Raw genomic sequence first — 14004 nt, 5'->3', positions numbered from 1 at the left:
CCTAACAGCAACAACAAAGATAAACCTCCTCTCATTTAGCTACAGGATTCAAAGGAAGGTCATAATCCACCCTCTGTACAGGCACTATAGAAGCTAATGCAGCATAAAGAAATAAAATCCTGCGATTCAAAGATAGGCACATTTACAGCCAGACTGAACTCCTGATGATAATCCTCTTTGCAACAGAGATTTTGCTCCAAGCAATTTACACCAAATATAAATGTTGCTGTTAGAAGCCTGAAGGTTAAATAACTTTTCTCCAGCTAATACATTTCAAATTATTTTTTGTTTGCCAACAGTAGCAATTCAAATCCGTAACAGCATCCCCAAGAAGCAACACGCAAGGAGAAACTCATTGCTCCCGGAAACCCTTCATGACTTGAAAAACCACACCAGTTTTGCAATTCATTTTAATTTACAGCAGTTAAATCTAAAGAGACAGGGAAGTGTGACAGCATAATTAAGAGCTGGAGACAATGAGCAGTGTGCACAGCCAGATCCTGCACACTGCTGAATGCTACATGACAAGCAGACAGACATGGAAACCTCTGGGAATTGTGGCTGCTGGGCCAAAGACCTGCCCTCAGGACAGATGTGGGCAAAAGCTGGAATTTCCAGATTGCTTGAGCATTACCTACACAGCTGCACAGATGTTCTGACTCTCCCGAGCATACAAACTGTTTGACCACCATGAAGAAACAGAGAAAACAGAATGAAACAGAAGAGCCACTGATGCAACACAACTGATGCAGGAGGAGCCTCTTGATTTTTTAGTGAAATCTGTTAGTCTTGCTCTGTCTCACTGTTTTCTCTCCAAAATTAAGGAAAACAAGCCTGTAAACATTTTGGTGCAGAGGTGAGGCAATGGTGCTGAGGACATATTACGTCTGTCATGTAGGATTTTAAAGAACAAATATTTCTCAGTAGCCCAAATATCAATGTATTCTGCCTCAACCCTATTGAATTATCCACCTGGTAAGAACAGCAGCTACCAGAGACTTCAAAGGTGCAGCTTCTGCAGGCTCCTTTCTGCATCACATAGTCCAGCATATGTATTGAATCCCCTTTTTTTTTTTTTTTTTTTTTTTTTTTTTTTTTTTTTTTTTTTTTTTTAAAGCTAGCTGTTGCAAAGCCATTGAGCAGGTTACAGGATCAAAGCATAGATCAGGACTAGAAAGGAATTTTTGCTTGGCCTCAGCCTAATTAAATGCAGACATCCTACATCAGAGCTTTCCTGCAGGCAATCCTTCCCCTTATCATTCCCCCAATTCACATTTCACAGCCATTTTCCTCTTGCTACTTCTCCTAGGATCTCTACAACCAGCAGACCTCTCCCAAAACCCTAAATCAAAACCCCTGCCATACCCACTGCACACCAATCACTCTGCACCACTTCACTGCACAAGGGAGGTCTCATAAAGTCTAGAGTTAACTCTGTGTGATAACAGGCTTGTCTGGCACATTTTTTTTATTTTAGACATCTTAGTTGATAACTTCTTTTAGCACCCAGCAGCTAATGCATTAACAAAGATTTTCTGTCCTTTTCTACTACTTGCTGTTGTCCCCCATCAAAAATAGTGGCACCAGCGTTTATGACATTTGTGATTTTTTTCCCCCTGAAATGGTTATCAAGCATTGGAAAAGGCTTCCCAGGGAAGTGGTGGAGTAACCAACCCTGGAGGTATTCAAAGATGTGTAGATGTGGCACTTAGGGACGTGGCTAAGTGGTGGACTTGGCAATGTTAGAAGCATAGCACCACAGAATGGCTCAGGACAGAAGGGACCTTAGAGATCATATCATTTCAACCCTCTGCCATGGGCAGGGATGCCTTCCACTATCCCAGGTTGCTCAGAGCCCCATCCAACTTGGCCTTGGACACTGCCAGGGATGGGGCAGCCACAGCTGCTCTGGGCAAACTGTGCCAGGGCCTCCCCACCCTCACAGGGAACAATTTCTTCCTAATATCCAATTTAAACCTCCTCTCTGTCAGCCTAAGGCCATCTTCCCTTGTCACTGTCTACCCAAGTGAAAAGTCCCTCTCCAGGCTTCTAAAAGGTCTGGCTAGCACAGCTGCTCTGATGGGCAGCAGCTACAGGATTGCTCCCTCCCAGCAATTTCCACATTCATGGAAAACTATCCCATAGTAGCCCCAAAAACGACTGGGTGCCTAAAAACTGACTACATTTCTGTAGCAAATGGAAATGAAGTGGTGATTGCCAGCAGCAGTGCAAATACTTATGTGATTACAGCAACTGTGTTCTTCACAAAGGCACTGTCATGACATAAAGAAGAATGGTCTTCACTCAAGATTTAGAGTCAACAGCAATACTGAACCAAGTAAATCAGTATCACCAATCATTATCTAGTAAGTAAATTCATGCCCTGGAATGATGGAGAGACTGCCTTCCTGAGACTGCTTTCCCTTTTTCTACTGTCACTCCCTCCAGTGCTCCTGTCAGATAAATATCTAAGCACAATGCTCCAAAGTATTAATGTAATCAAATGAAACTACATTTAGGTTTTGTAAGAAAACTAAAAAAAAAAAAACACCAAAAAAACCCACAAAAAACCCCCCAAAAAACCACTAAAAAACCCCCCCTGCAGAAAACAATAAAAGAAGAAACTGAGGACCATTTATAGGAACATGGTCAAAATGATGTCCCTCCTAATGACCATGCTTTTAAAAACAAATATTTAAGCCATGCTACCTTTCTAGTTTTACAACTTTTTCCCATAGCTATGTCCAGTGGCAGACGTAAATAGAAAATACAAATAGCTTTGCGCTCCTGTGCAGATTTATCACTATAAAAGTGCATTTTTGTTTGTATTAAGCTTCAAAACAAAGGCAAAATGATTAATAATTGGCTGAATAACACAAGCTGAAAGAAAGCAAGACAGCCGTAGGGATTCAAACATACATGCACGTATTAGCCATTCCCAGTTTCTGATGATCACAGAGTCCACCCATTCAGTCTGTCTGGATTCCCCACAGCACAAAGGCTTTCACTGGAGCCTTTTCTTTAGGAATATGTGTGTACTTGTGCAGTTCATGCACAGAAAACCATTTTTAAGTTGCAGACAGAAAAATCTGGCAACTGCTTTTTTCCTTGAGCCTCATCCATTTTTGGGTCATCAAGACCACAATGGCAGTGGCTACAGAATACCTCACACTGTGAACTTTTACAAGCTGTAACAGGGCAAATATTCCTTTTCCTCTACCCCTCCATGACATCTGAACTTGTTCATACCTTCCTTATAAGACAGAGGAAACCACGTATCAGCTGAGAAGCGCTTGACATGTTGTGAGGGAAGTGTCTTGATGAGTTCAGATAATACAGTAGCTGTGGTGACTGCAATAATAAGTTTAGCAGTCCTGTGACAGCAAGCTAAAATGACATTTCACACTTTAGATCTCAGATCTAACAGAGTGGAAAAAATTACCTGCTGTGTTCAGACACAGATTTCAGGTTAACTAAGTAACTCCAATTATTTTTCTTTCCAACAGGAAGCCGAGCTCAGCAGCCTGAGTAGTTTTACATTGGGATTTCATTAAGAAGTGCAGTCTAGAACCCTACTCTTGTCTTGGTTGCAGCTGAAAGACAAAATATTTGAAGTATTTCCCACCAAGAAGAGTCTTAAATGGATCACCAGATGAATATGAGAGTCTATACTATTCATTTCATAGCAAAGTATATGTATATAGACACACATTTTCAAACCCAAATATTTAAGATACCTGCAGGTTGGGGTTTTTTAACTGAAACCTGAAAGAGAACATTATCAATAGAAAGACCATAGTTTTGCCTTTTCCCTCATCATTGACTCAAACCTCAGGCTAAATACAAACAAATAGCATTTATTTTTTTTTTCATTTTCCCCACATTTCTCTATCTTTCAGGCTTAGAGCATTTGATGGCACCTGGAAAAGTTGTTGTCTAGAGCAGGATTGAACCCTTCAGGAGCAGGGAAGAAGCATGACCAAAGCCTATATAATTCCAGGAAGTCCACAGGGAATTTTATACTGGTTATTGCACACTGCTAGCTGGCTTCTTCTGCAGCAAGCTGGGAAATCAGCACCTGCAACCAGCATTCCAGTATTTCCCTGCATCCCCTGTTTTGTTGAAGACAATCCTGGCACTACTGGAATCAGAACCATGACAAACTGACAGATATGCTGTTGGAGTCCTTGGCACTGGAATAACGAGGCAGGACAAGGTGCAGAGACTACGGCAGCCCCAGCAGCAGAACTGAGGCAGGTCCAGCCTGGTTGTTGCCTTGTGGTGACTCTCACTGTGCAGATGTGATGGACTGACAAACACCTCACTCACCCTCTGGAAAAGCAGGAAACCACAGTGAGGAGAATCTAGGAGGCTGCTTCCTCCTACAAGGATCCAGAGTTGAAGCTTTGGGAAGGGGCAATGGAGACACTGGTATGGGCCTTGTGGGCTTCTGGAGAGAGAGTGAGGAAAAGGCAGCAGTAAAAAAATTAGACTTTAGATGCATAATGCAGAAAAATTATAAACTGTACAAGTTCTTAAGATATGAGCCAGTGAGACAAAAGGCATATTCTGCATATTTCTGTCTCCCATTATCGCTGACCACTCTGAGTAGACTTTTCCCACTGCTTTGTCTGACTGTCCCTGTCTGGATGCGCTCCCAACCTCTTTAATCCTTGATCTAGTGCTTCTAGCAAGAGAAGCATGGAGTTACACACATGGCTGATCCCTGCTGCTCCTCCTGAGGATGTGGGATAGCTCAGGGCCAGAGAATGAAAACTTAAGAGCTGACATGCCCAGTAAGACTACTGGTTTCACCTTGGCCCCTTTCAACAACAAACATTATCCTAAGAGTTTGCAAGTTTTGTTTTTCATTCGGATCTCAAGCACAACATGCAGGCTTTCTCCTCTGGAAACTCTGACAGGGAATACAGAAGCATCCCAACTAAGCAGGAACCTTCACTGGCCATATGAAAGCAAGTCAGGTATTAATGGAAAGCTCCAAAGTAGCTATAATTTTCAGAGTAAAGCACTGTTTGATCAAAGTGGAAAACTGAAGGAAACCCACTGAGCACGGACAGGGTGAACATGTCTTGGAGATGCTGCGATTACAAAATGTACCTTTAAAAAAAAAAAAAAAAAGTAAGAGAGCAGCAAAGAGGAGTCTGTAGGACTCCATGATTAGCATCTGAGTCAGCGTGCTTGTGGAGGACTTCCCATTCAGCTTTTACTAGAAGACACCTCACAGTGAACTGGGAGTGCCAATCCAAGAGATTACACCATGCTACACCCAGAATTACCCACAGCAGCTTCAAACTTCAAGTAGTTCTGAGATTTCTAAACACACAAAACCAAACTACCCCTGGGAGATATCCTGGCGATCTGCAACATGGATGAAGTGGAAAAGGAGCTCTTCCAGAAAACAGTTTCCTCAACACCAAGACCAAGAGATGAAAGAAATTAAAAAACACATATAAGCGTCTCTTCACATGCTCTGGAAAATTCATCTTTCTCATAGAATTTGCCAGCTGGCCTGCTGTGGATAGGTGACAACACAGTCTGCTAACACAGGTGCTGATCAAAGCAGGTTTTGGTCAACCAGGACATAGTTCACTAGGAAACGGACTCAGACCCTCTCATTTCTTGACATCTGGTATCCACTGCCACAATATTTTGTGACAGATTTTAAAGGCGCAGTTCGCAAGAAGGTATCAACAAAATACAGAAACCATGGTGTTATTTGCTCTTATAAATGTATAAACACTTCTTTTTCTACCCCATCAGCTCTTCCTTACTTGAAACTCAGCTACGAGTATGCAGAACTCTTTCTACTGAGAAAACTTTCACAAAATCTTTCACCAGTAACACAGCAATGTTTATCCCTCCCCCCGCTGCTAAAAACCATTTTTACAATGCGGTACTGTATTTTGTGCAATCCTTGTTTTATACACCTTAATTAATGATCTCTGAAATACTCCAGAGAAACAATGCAAAGATGTATTTTATTATTCCCATTATCAGAAACATGGCCATTTAAGGGGCTGGTAATGAATTAATGATGCAGTGCCAACCAAACACCTTCCTGGTGTTTTGGAGAGTTGTGCTTAATTCCTTGAGATTGTTTAGGTCACACTACAACAGGGATCAGAATCAACATCCATTTCACAAGCCGAAGAGCACAAAAGCAAGAAAAACCATATATGCTGTAAGACATAATGATTTCATCAAAGTTGTTGTTACAGTATTACAATTTCATCCTTATCGACTGCATATGTTAATATGAAGAAGCATTTTGTTGTTCTTGTTTTGGTTCTTGGTGAGTTCTGGTTTCCTGATAGACTATTTTTCTTGCCATGCAGTTACTCCTTCCACTCAAGAGAAAAAAGATAAAACTGTGGATTCAGGAGGGAAATTATAATTATACGGGGAAGAAACCAAACTAGAAGATCAAAATGATATCTTTCCAAATTAGATTTTCTCACGAGCTGCAAGGAAAATAAACCTTTAAAATCTTCTCGGTTTCTGTGGAAGACAGGCAGCACAGCCTGCAGATTTTTTTGCCCTAAGTTCTCCAAGAAACACAAACATTTACTCTTCAGATAAAGGGAAAAGAGCAGGAAGAGGAAACTAAAGAGAATTCCCTGGAGTTAGTGAAATCTGTATTAAGGAACTTTTCCTCTTCACATCAGCAGCTCTGAATAATGAGGCAGCAGAGAGCTTTGCAGCACTGGGAGCCTTTGAAACACACTTCTCCAGAAAGAAGAGACAATAAAATGTCAATAGAAAATGCCCTTTGGCTGGCACATGCTGGCACACACTGGCACAGTGAAAACTTTTCCTCCTTTTGCACATGAAGGGACCGATTCTTTTCTTCTCCTCCAATATTTAGAAGACAAGCTGATGAGAGATGACAAGGCACATTTACAGAAGTTCAAAAAAAACGCCAGCACTGAATAAAACATAAGAGCAGCATCAGAAAAGGATGGTCAGACTGTACCAATGTCATCTAATACATTCTCCGTGCACTGACGTTCAAGCAGGGAATGGAAAGAAGAAATTCAATGATGATTGGGCTCTCAACCTCTGAGAAAAGTCTGAATTAAGTTTAAAGTACTTGAATAATCCTGTTGTAACCAGTGCCAGATCCAAGTTAGTGTACAGGTTTGCCTTAATCTTCATTTTCACCCTTATGAAGCATTCAAAATTTCCATGTTCTTATAGAGAATAGAGGCTTTTAATTACTTTTTAATATACTTAACAATATCTTAATTATCTGATAGAGAAAAATATCCACAAAGTTTGAAATGCTGGCTCCCCCACCCCCCAAACTCATCTTAGCATGATCTATTTAAAAAATAAATAAAATAAAGACATCGTTTTTATTTCTAGGAAATCCCACCTGGTCCTATTAAGCTGACTCATTTTAAATTTTGAAATAATTTCCAAGCTGAAAATGAGGTATGTGTGCTGACTTCACAGGCCTCAGGAAGCCAAATTCCATGGAACAATCCAATGCCAATCTTTGAAGCCTATCTGGTGGTAGTGCCTCTGGAGGGTCTAGTATGAAAACTCACAGGACCACACAAAGTTGGTAAATTAGCATGGCTTCATGGACCACAGAGAGGTACAGAAATAAATATGTTTCCTAATTATTCTCTTTTTTAAGCCTTTCCATTCTTGCAGGGACAGGAAATTGCTGTGTGCCGAAGTGAAGGTATTTAGGACCCATCTAAGAGGAAGGATTTATCCGTATCATTTGAGAAAAAAACCCCTTATTACTCAATTTTTCTTAATAACTTCTTTATTTTTCCAAGAAATTATGCTCTCTTTAACTTTTGCATGACCTCATGGTCTTGGAGACAAAGCCCATAGTCTGAAGACAGAAATATCAAGTGTTACCAGTTCTGAAGCACTACCAAGTTGCTTTGGAGCTTTTAGCTCCATCACACTAAGACATGCAAAGCAGGCACATTCTATCTTAAACCTCTCTGTTCTGTGTATTTTAAACTTTGATATTCAGAATAAGCCACATCTCCCTCTCTTAATTAATCTGTGCCAAGCAGAAATACAAAAGATCTGCACCTCAAGCAGGTCTCTTAGCTCCCTGGATCTCTGCAATCACGGGATCAGTCTGTCCTTAGCCCAAACCCTGGAGATGCTGTGAAAATAAATATTAAATGACTTGGTGTAGCAACTAAACCTTTACAAATCCCTGCTTCTCTAAACAGCAGCCAAAAGGCACAAGGTCCTCTTGCCGGTGTTACCAACTGAATTATTGTCCACCTTCACCAAGCCTTGTGACATTTGTTGGCTATCCCTCACCTTGGGTTTCTTCCTGCTAATCTTAGGTCCAGATAAGAGTAGTATTAGAAGGGGCTGATGCAAGGTACACACAGATTGCCAGGCTGGTTGCTGCCAAAATACACAGCTCAGTTGGGCAAGGACATAAAAAGTAGCATGTAACCCCACTAGGCTTGCCACAAGAAAGAAAAAAGTTTTATTATTAACAGCCAAAACACACACTGACCTTGGCAAAGAGTAGTCTTCAAGGCAGGATACTTCGTGCAATACAGAGACATTTACTGAAATTTGCCCACAGATTAGGGCTCCCACTCAACTACACCTCTTAGGAAAGTAGTAGATGTTAGTACATGGTAGCAGCAACAATATTTTTTCTACAGTTTAATAGCATAAAGCAACTTCTCTGTTGTCATGAGAGCAAAGAAAAACAAAGCAGGAGTGGTGTTTCACTCTGCTCAAATTTTTAGTTCCTGAAATCTCTGTAGCAAAAAATACTATTTTAGGAAAAACATGTTTTCCTCTCCCCCCCCACCCACCCCAGCAGTATAAAACGGCCTGAAACTCAGCGTATTTGGCTTCCTGATAATTTTTCCTGGCCGAGTACTCACAGCCTACAGAGATGCTCTGTTAAAATTGTTGCCAATTCTCTTCCTTGACCCCTTTCTAGCAGGAGAAGAGAAAAAAGGTGGCAGTCAGAGAAACAGTAGAACCCAAGGATGCCCGTTTTATCAGAAGGGTGTTTGAAACCACAGTAAACAGTGCACCAAGGTGGCCTCAATTTGCACTGGAAGCCAGTGTAGGTTTTGGGAGACTGCCAGCACATCCATTGTAGCTTTAGCCACCACATCCCTCCTCTTTGATCTTACACTGAATGCATGCCAAGAAACCTGGATTTTAACAACTGAATGGCAGAGATGTCCTGTAAAAGAGACAGCCCTTAACGACCAGAAAGGAAAGAAATCATGTCTGGGAATGCAGCATGAGCCTTTTGACAGAAGGAAGTTTAAGCACAGATTCAGGAAGGAGATGGTAGGTGATTTGTGCTGGGAGAAAAAAATTTGTTTAGATGCTACTTACTTGGGAATTATTTGATCTAGCTGCAATCTCCTAGAAACACGGGATAAAATGGTTGCTGTTGACGTACAAAAGGAGGGGCTGACGAATAAATGCAATAGAGTGATCCTGTGTACCGCAAGTTCAAAGTATATAAAGAGATCAAGTCTAAGGAGCCTGGATGATCTGTTTCTTACAAATTAAAGTCAGGAAGTTTTGTAGATTTTCAACCTCTTCAGTAAATTTCAGCATTCAAATTCAGCCTAGAAAGTCACAGTGTTTAGCAGGACAGAAAGAACTTAATGTAAATATTTCAGAGAACAAGTAGATCATCTTAGAAATAGTAACAGAGGATGAAAACTATTATCTGCGACCTTTAAGTCAAATGATGAACTCAAGGAAGAGTAGAAGAAAGACAACTTTGCACTGCCAGGCTTCCCAGGTGGCTGTGGGTTGTCAGGCTTGCCAGGTGCCAAAAATTCCATAAAAGCTATCAGGAGCTCTAATCACCATACCAAAGAGCAATGTCTCAGTGATACTGAAATTCTTAGATCATCTTTACAGTACAGAAAAGTTTTCTTATAGCAGGTTGACTCTTCCAGATTTAGACTACCTGTAGTTTAACTCCGAGATAGAGCCTGGGCCTGTTAATTTATTAAATGTGTACATTCACAAGCCTTAATTTCAATACTCTTCAGGTCTGACAGAAAGCCTAGGACAAGCAATGCAGTGTATTCACAGGGGAAACTCATCCCAATCTTCTCCTGCTCTCTTTTATGAAACCCAAAATGCACTATGCTTAAAAACAGAGGGTTTGGCAGTAGCTTTAAGGTTTTCTAGAAATTCTTACCTTTAGCAGCTCAGGCCATATTTTTCTTGTCCCCTGACATGTGTAGGAAGAAATCCTGTGGAATCATGTTGTGAATTAAACAAATACACTGAACTGGTTTATGACGTGGCTTGAGAAAGAGCTGTGTCAGCACTGCTGAGGGTGTTGTGAAGCAGCAGTGGGATGAGGCAGGGGCAGGAAAGAGCAAGAATTTGCAGGTCCTGTATCACTGCCAAAGTTTTCCCACAGTGAAACACTGGCCTCTCAGCAGGAACATTTCATCCACCTTTTTTCAGCAAGTACTCCAGTTTTACTATTTAACAATTGTAACAGCTATAGCAACTTTCCCCAGGATTTGCATGATGCCTCAAATAATTTCAGACTCTCCCTCCATCTCCTTGTGGATGTTTTGCCAATTCTCTGCCAATTCTCCTTCAAAGACTTCCTTTTCTTTCCCCTTATTTATAGAATCATAACTTTGTTTAGAATGGAAAAGACCTTTAAGTCCAACGTGCAGTTTTGTCTTCCAAACTAGGAAACTTATGGTAGGAACAGAACCTCTATGGCCACAAAGCAAGAAAGGAATAAAAGAAACTCCTGATAGCCACCATCAGCCTTAATCCATCCTTTCTATGAGACAGTCACAGCCAGTAGTGGAGAAGAGAGGACCAAGGATCACTTAAAAGGAAAAATCCCAGCCCAACATTGAAGAGGAGGTCTAATATCACTTAGGGGGTAAGGATTTAGGAACATGACTCACCTGAAAAAATCAGCTGTTACCAAAGCTTATCTGCAAGCAGCTAGTTTGGTCCAGCAAGTCAGCCAAACTCTCAGGTAACATGGAAACATTTATTGCACAGTGTGGGGATCAGGTAGCCTCTCCTGTTTGCCATCAGGGAGGTACTGTGAGGTTTGCAGTAGATGCCATTATGTTATTAGGAAATAAAATGGCTCTAAGGACACACACAATCATGGCACACCATGAACCACACAAAAAGAATTGCAACATCTACAGACAAGTTGACACTATAGCCCAGGTGAGCTTTTTGTTTGACAGCTATTTCTAGAAAACATACCCTGCTCTTTCCACAATGAGTTTGGCATTTTTCATTTTCAGCTGAATTGAAAGGTAAGTCACTTTATCACAGAACAACTCCAGCATAGCTCAGGTTTCAGCCTGCGAGAGCAGAACTACTGTACACACAATATAATCTATAAAGATGATTTGACAATCCTTTCCTAATGCCTGGAAAAAACAGCCCCTTTATTCCAGAGTTTACTGTATCTTTGTTTTCACTGAAATAGCCTAATACAATACTTTCATGTTCTTCTCCACATACCAGAGCAAACAGATCTCAGGCTGTAAGTCTTCCCTGTGCCCTATCTTAGAGAAAAAATTCAGTTCAGCAAGAAAGCAGGAGAAACACAGGAAAAAAAAAAATCCCTTTCTCTCCCCACAGAGAATAGACTTATCTCAGCTGTGTCCAACATATTTTCTTGAAAAGCACTGTAAAGTCCAAGTGAAAAGATGCATGTTTTACTTATGCCACTTGCCCTCCCACTAACAAAGTACAATATTGACACAGTCAAGATATACAAGAAGAGCTTGCTGCTGTTACTGTTAGGACCTTAAACCACAATCCAAAGCAAAAGGACTGAGCAGTTTCTAACCTCCTACTGAAACCAGCCTCCCTTGACTCCCAGGCTGTTGATGTAGGGAGGAAGATAGAAGAGAAGGGCATGAAACACCTTGAAAAGAAAGATGAGTGATCTCTACCCTCTGTCTCTTGTCTCGGCATCAGCACAGGGAGCCTCCTCGCTCTGAGACCCAGGAAAGGGCCCTTGTTTCCACTGGGGCTTCCAAGATCTGCTGGAATGCTGGACCACTCAAAAGCAGCTGTGGATCAAGGGACCAGCCCCAAGCTGCCTACATTGTACATTACCCACTGCAACTTCCATTTCCCTTGGAGGAGTCACTTTAGCCCACAGGCTAAAAACTAATGAAGTAACAGTCTGATTATCTTTGTAGCATGATACCTCAAGTGAGCTAATTGGGGTTTTTTTCCCCTGTTATTGTGACTCCTAGGGCAGGTGTTTTAGAGACTCTCAATGAAGAGAGAAATTTGTGTGAGCTCCTATGGATACCTTTTCTCCCTAAAAAATTTACATAAACAGCATCTCAACTAAAACCTATTCCACATGAATAAATACCCCTTTCACAGAAGTATTTGTTGCAGAATAACAGCTGACAGCTGCTGTACAGCCAATGGATGAAGCACATCTGCTGGTCTGGAGATCTTCATGGCAAAGCTGAATTAAACATGAACTTTATAAAGGCTTGCATAAATGTCCTGCTTTTCTCTCTCATTATAAAACCTCCTTGTCATCTCAGTAAGCTTCCAGAAACGATGTATTTTACTTTCCCTTTTCTACCGAGAACACCACATGTGTCATGGTTTTCCTTTGAGAGCACACACCACCTTCCTCCATTTCTTCCACACAACATGCCAATGTTCCTCCTTTGTTACAACCTACAATCCATTATCACCATCAACTGTGCATTTTGACAGGCTGTATTTCCCAACAGAGACACCCTCATGCAAAATCCTGGCATGTGCTGTGACCTCCACTCCTCCAGAGCTCTCCAGATGCAGAGCAGGAGGTGCATCAATATCACTTATCAGGGCAAAATGCCTGGTCAGTGAACCCAGCTCACTGTGGTCAATGCAGAGTTCTCTGAATTCCCATTCAGAGTGCTAGGGGAAGACAAAATGTCAAACTGGTCCTTAAAAAAAATCACACCATCCTTCTGAAAACCAAGATTTTTGATAACCCTCCATTCCAGCAAAGAAATCAGAACTTATTTTTTTATTCCTACCCAACATAAAATGCTGAAGTCAAGAGAATTCCCTGAGGGAAGGAAACACCAAGTTTTAAATCAGCTCTAGTTATTCCTCCTCCTCATTTCTTCTCAATCAGTGCTTGCTATGTCTTCTACTATTAGACTATTTCTCATTTATCTTTCCCAGTCAAATCTTTTTGTTTAAGCTGTTCTTTAAAAACTCTCTGATTTGCTGACTGTTATTAGAGTGAGATGAGGCACAGAATTACAGTCCTCCCTCACAGGGAAGCATCACAAGGCCTTTGCCTAAACACATGAAACTATATTGGGTACATCTCCATTTCATATTTCAGCAGCTTGGGGGCTTCTCCTGTATCTTTATCATGGAGCAGCATCTGACTTTTTCTCAGCCCTCCCCCCTGCCCACCATCATGCCACAAAGGTGGACTTCATTTCATTACTTTCTGTGAACCCTTAATTTCTTTGGACTGCCTATGTACAAAGTAAAAATTGTCTTAAATTGCCCATAAGATCTGCTCAGTCAGAGTGGGGCATCATCAGTTACATCAGAAGCTGGAGAATCGTGGGGTAGGACGTGCTCCAGGCACTGCACAATCACAGAAGGAAAAGTAGTCAGAACTGCAAAGAGATTAAGGTAAAAGTCTTCACCTTGGAAGTAAAAAAAACCCCCACAACCAACCAAACCTTCACAAGCTTTTTAACACCGCTTCAGGTTTCCTGCAACTTGAAAGTCAAATGAAACTCTATTTTTCAAACTGCTTTAGGTCAACTCCATGTGGAAACCTCTATATTTAAAGTACAACATTTTAAATTGTATGTTTTTATACAGTATGTGAAAGTACTTGAAATAGATCTTCTTTTTATAATTATCACTCTTTTGGTTTTTTCTCCATTTTGCCTTCTCCTTCCCTTTGTTTATGCACTGTGGCAAATCACACCCCATACTCCAGTATAATGAAAC

The 14004-nt window shown here is 41.1% G+C and overlaps 1 protein-coding gene across 6 annotated transcripts in view; it reads right to left on the bottom strand.

The window, feature by feature from the left end:
* The window catches only part of FAR2 (fatty acyl-CoA reductase 2), a 122347-nt gene that overhangs the window by 68627 nt on the left and 39716 nt on the right, over positions 1-14004 (bottom strand). Inside the window, exon 1 of one of the 6 annotated variants that reach the window (XM_066183638.1) lies at positions 4330-4427. The exons of the other annotated variants lie outside the window; for them this stretch is intronic. The gene's annotated coding sequence lies outside the window, so the exon portion shown is untranslated. Of the gene's footprint in view, positions 1-4329; positions 4428-14004 lie in introns of those variants that run through there. 6 annotated transcript variants of the gene reach the window in all.

Source organism: Chamaea fasciata, unplaced genomic scaffold, assembly GCF_029207755.1.
Source record: "Chamaea fasciata isolate MVZ Bird 193981 ecotype frontalis unplaced genomic scaffold, bChaFas1.0.hap1 SCAF_5, whole genome shotgun sequence".
Classification (NCBI taxonomy): domain Eukaryota; kingdom Metazoa; phylum Chordata; class Aves; order Passeriformes; family Sylviidae; genus Chamaea; species Chamaea fasciata.
Note: the sequence above shows the minus strand (reverse complement) of the source record. Positions and strands in the feature narration are given on the sequence as shown.